This window comes from Callorhinus ursinus, unplaced genomic scaffold (genome assembly GCF_003265705.2).
Source record: "Callorhinus ursinus isolate GAN/ISIS: 27379988/994484 unplaced genomic scaffold, GSC_fseal_2.0 scaffold4, whole genome shotgun sequence".
In the NCBI taxonomy this organism is placed as follows: Eukaryota; Metazoa; Chordata; class Mammalia; order Carnivora; family Otariidae; genus Callorhinus; species Callorhinus ursinus.
In genome coordinates this window covers 57,892,162-57,897,095 of record NW_027397066.1, presented here as the reverse complement: position 1 = coordinate 57,897,095, position 4,934 = coordinate 57,892,162, and positions in this window count along the sequence as shown.

Sequence of the window (4,934 nt, the reverse complement as noted above, 5' to 3'; positions counted from 1 at the left end):
CTTATATATATAATATATATATATTATATATATATATTATATATACATATATCTTTTTTTCATGTTGATAAGGATATTCAATTTGAGTTTAATTATAAAGGATAGAACAACAACCTAAATCATAAGAAGAGAGCAAAACAAGTTTAAAATATGGAAGATTCAGCAGAACAAATTACATGGAATCTTCAGCAAGTCTAAATGTTCTCACAAAAGCAACTGTTGAAAATTTTTTTGAAAGTTGAGGCAAAGCTATGCAGCTTGTGTACCACATATTCTTTATCCATTCATCTATCGATAGACATGGGTCGCTTCCATATCCTGGCTATTGTAAATAATGCTGCAATAAACAGAGGGGTGCACTTATCTTTTTGAATTAGTGTTTTCACTTTCCTTGCATAAATACACAGTAGTGGAAATACTGGATCATACGTTATTCTATTTTTAATTTTTTGAGGATCAATAGTGCATAAGGGTTCCTTTTTCTTCACACCCTTGCCAACACTTATTTCTTGTGTTTTTGATTTTAGCCACTTTGACAGATGTAAGGTGACCTCATTGTGGTTTTAATTTGCATTTCCCTGATGGTAAGTGATGTTGAGCATCTTTTCATGTGACTGTTGGCCATCTGTATGTTTTCTTTTGAAAAAATGTCTGTTCATGTCTTCTGCCCATTTTTTATTTATTTTTTATTATTTTATTTTATTTTATTTTTTTAAAGATTTTATTTATTTATTAGAGAGAGAGAATGAGAGATAGAGAGCACGAGAGGGAAGAGGGTCAGAGGGAGAAGCCGACTCCCCGCCAAGCAGGGAGCCCGATGTGGGACTCGATCCCGGGACTCCAGGATCATGACCTGAGCCGAAGGCAGTCGCTTAACCAACTGAGCCACCCAGGCACCCTTCTGCCCATTTTTTAATCAGATTATTAGTTTGTGTGTGTATGTGTGTTGAATTGTATAAATTCTCTATATATTTTGGATGGTAATCCCCTATTGGATATATCAATTACAAATACCTTCTCCTATTCAGGGAGTTGTCTTTTTGTTTTGTTGATGGCTTCCTTTGCTTTGCAAAGGCTTTTTATTTTGGTGTAGTCCCAGTAGTTTAATTTTGCTTTTGTTTTCCTTGCCAAAGGAGTTATATCTAGAAAGATGTTCCTACAGCTGATGTCAAAGAGATTACTGCCTATGTTTTCTTCTAGGAATTTTATGGTTTTAGGTCTCACATTTAGATCTTTAATTCATTTTGAGTTTATTTTTGTATATAGTATAAGAAAGTGGTCCAGGTTCATTCTTGTGCATGTAGCTGTCCAGTTTTCCCAACACCATTTGTTGAAGAGAATTTTTCCCATTGTATATTTTTGCCTCCTTTGTCATAGATTAATTGACCATATAATCGTGTGTTTATTTCTGGGATCTCTATTCTGTTGTATTGATCTATGTTTCTATTTTTGTCATTTTATTGTTTCTGTTTTGTTTTTTCATTGAAGTCTACCTACAATCTGAAAACCAGAGTTCACTTTTCCCTCTTCCCAATAACCCTCAGCAAGAACAACACTAGGGCCAGGTATTAGAGTTAGCAAACATATCCCAAAAGTATTTTTTCCAAAATATTTAAAAATTGTTTTGGATTTAGTAGAACCCAAAACACAATGTATTCAGAACATTTTCCCTCTTGATTTTTAAATCCTGACTCATTTACATGTAACTCAGTGCTACGTTATTTTGTGAGAGTGGTTCAATGTCCAAGATTTTTCAGGATTTTTTGGCATTTACTCTTTCTCAGTACTGACCTCCAAGTACCCCCACCCCACCCCACCCCACTCCCATCTGACCGGGAAATCTATTATATTTACACAGCCCTAAATATTCAAGTCCTGCTTAAAACCAAAAATACAGAAAGTTTGAAGTGAAAGGCATATATTCATGGCCCCATTCCATATCTGTCCCTTCCAATGAATGAAGAATATTTCAGAAAAACAAGGGGTAGGGAAGGAAGGGAAGGGCAGTTTCTTTCTACTAATGTTTAGGCACATAGGTGTACTGCTGGATTTTCCCCACATGCAAGTGTGATCATGAAGACAGAGCAGGACATTATTTTTCCTTGAAGAATATATTGGCATGGGTATTTTTATTGGAACCTGGGCTTTTGTAAAAGCTATGCTGAATCAGAAGAAGAAACAGTGGTGGAAAGTTTCAGCCTCATTCTGTCTTCTCCTCCTTTCCATCCCTGGGCGGGGGTTGGGAGGGGGAACCCGCAGAGAATATGCAACACAGTCCAAGAGAGTTGATCATTATTGTGTTTTAGCAGTCCTTCACGCTTATAGAGAAATACCTAAATTAACCTGGTGGAGCCTGAAGTTTCATATCCTTTTGCCTTCCAGTTGCCCTTATTATTACTACGGTCATTTCCATTGTCATTACTGTAGACATCGCACTATGTCTTCAAACAAAAGGCTGGCTCCCATTTCTGAAAATGCCATGAGAATTAAGCTCTCTGTAAAATTTTAAGGAAACATTTTAAAATGAAAACTGCACAGGTTCAATCTGAACTTCATTAATGGCCTCCTTGGAGCCAAACAGAGTCTTGTGAGGCCTATTAGTGTGATCTGGAGATGCTGAAGGCCCACATAGTTTCTTAGAGTCCAAAAATGCCTCCCTTGAGCTGGCATCATTCCTGAACTGTGTTGTTTGAGGCCTTTTTTGGGTCCAGGTAAAATTCACATCTTGTTTTTTTCTCTTGATTCTGTCAGCTAAGAGAAAATATAAGACAGCACTACCCTGCCTGGAGAATTAGCGGCCAGACGAAGGGCCTTCTTTATTGGCAGAACTGAGAGGTTTTCTGCTTCCATGTAAGCAGAATGTCCTGATGTTGCCCCGTGTGCACGCATTTATGCTTCCTTAATTAAAAATGCACATTCCCTCATTCTATGGCCAAATACATTACAAGGTATTCATGGGAAATAGAATTCTTCATGGAACCTGGAGTGTATCTGCATCTTCCTGGAAAGGAAAATTTATGAAAGGACTTCTGATCCTTAGGTTCGAGGATCATACCCAGCGATAAACAGTTGAATTTCCATCTCTAATAGTAATGACTTTCATTTACTCATTCAACTAATACTCATAAATGACTTCCTATGTACCAAGCACCATCCTACATGCTGGGAGAACAGTGGTGAGCAAGACAAAATTTTTGTAGATCCCTCAAGGAACTTGCAATAGAGTGATGGAGACAGACCCAGAAACACACAGTGTTTTGTTTTGTTTTTTTTAATAATGCTTTGGGTAATTCCTCTGAAGAAAATGAAAGCAAGATAACAGGATGGAAAATAATGGGGTGTATATATGGGTGGTAGGTGTGGCAGCTATTTCAGATATGGCAATCAGGGAAGGACTTCCTAAGGAGTTGGCATTTAAGATGTATCTAGATACAATGAGAGAATGAACCATGGAATATCTAGGAGGAACCCATTCCAGAGGGAGAGAAAGGTAAAAGCCAGGGCCCTGAGGTTGGGATGAGCCTCATACACTTGAGGAGAAACAGAAATCCCAGTCTGGATAGAAGGATTAAAATAGGAGAAAGTATTAGAAGATGAGGTTAAAGTATGTGATGTATCGAATGACTGGCCCCGATTCTGTACCTCTCACTGTCTCATCAAGATTAAAATATATCTCTTGAGATTGTCCAAAGAAATTAGATGATTTTCTTTGGCTAATGGCAAGTGAGAGGAGACAACAGGATGGCAATTCTGAGCAAAGGATTTAAGAGGCTTGGCACATTTCCATTTCTACTGCAGCTAATTCACTGGTCCCAGGAGAAGGATGAGAGAAGCTGGTGGGACCTTCCAAATTGCTTCAGCCTGAACTGTTCTGCTTCAGGAGTGCTTGGCTGAAGCAAATCAACTAGCCAACTCACAGATGTGTGAGAATAAATTATTGAAGTCCTTGCATCTTGTGGTTGTTTTTAATGTAGCACTACTGTGGCGATGATGACTATTCAACACAGATACCTGATCACTTAGGACCTTGGGAGTTAAAAAGTCAGACATTCCTGTAAGTGTAATGGAAAGCCATTTGGATGGCTTTAAGTTAAGAAATGATACAAATTGAGTTAAGTTTTTAAAAGATTATTGTTTTAAAAGATCTTCACTTTCTGAAGAATAGACTATAAGAAAAAGTGGTATCAGGCGGTTCAGGAGCTGTGATTCAAGAGGAAGATGTTGGTGGCCAAGACACTCCCTTGTTTATCAAAAAAAAAGTAAAAATAGTAAATTCTGATTTCTATCTTAGAAACGTGGCATCTTCCTGGAAAGAAAAATTTATGAAAGGACTTCTGATCCTTAGGTTCGAGGATCACACCCAGCGATAAACAGTTGAATTTCCAACTCTAATAGTAATGACTTTCATTTACTCATTCAACTAATGCTCATAAATGACTTCCTATGTACCAAGCACCATCCTACATGCTGGGAGGACGGTGGTGAGCTGTCAGTGAAATCAAAGACATTAATTTGTTTTGTGTTAGAGATCTGTGCTTTACAACTAGTATGAGTGCTGCTGTAGCATCATCATCAGTCAAATCTAGTAGAGCTATTACGTTTTTTCACAGGGGAGACAAGGGAACTCAGAGCTTGAAATTAGGAAGAATCTCGTCTGATGGCAATTGTTAAGTATAAAAGGGACAAGTCAGGGCATGGGGAGAAGAAACCAAGACTTTCCGGTCTTAAGAACTATACAGATATAATGTGGTGAGAAGAAAAGAACAGGAGAGAGAGAGAGAGAGAGCCCACCTGGTCAGTTAGACAAGATAACTCATGTCTACCTAATGTCTCTCTAAATAATCTTGAGCAAGTGGTAGTCTTAGATCTTCCTCAGGTTTCTGTTTACCCACAAGATGGGATAATAATTGCCTAACCTGTTTTTTAGTTTATCC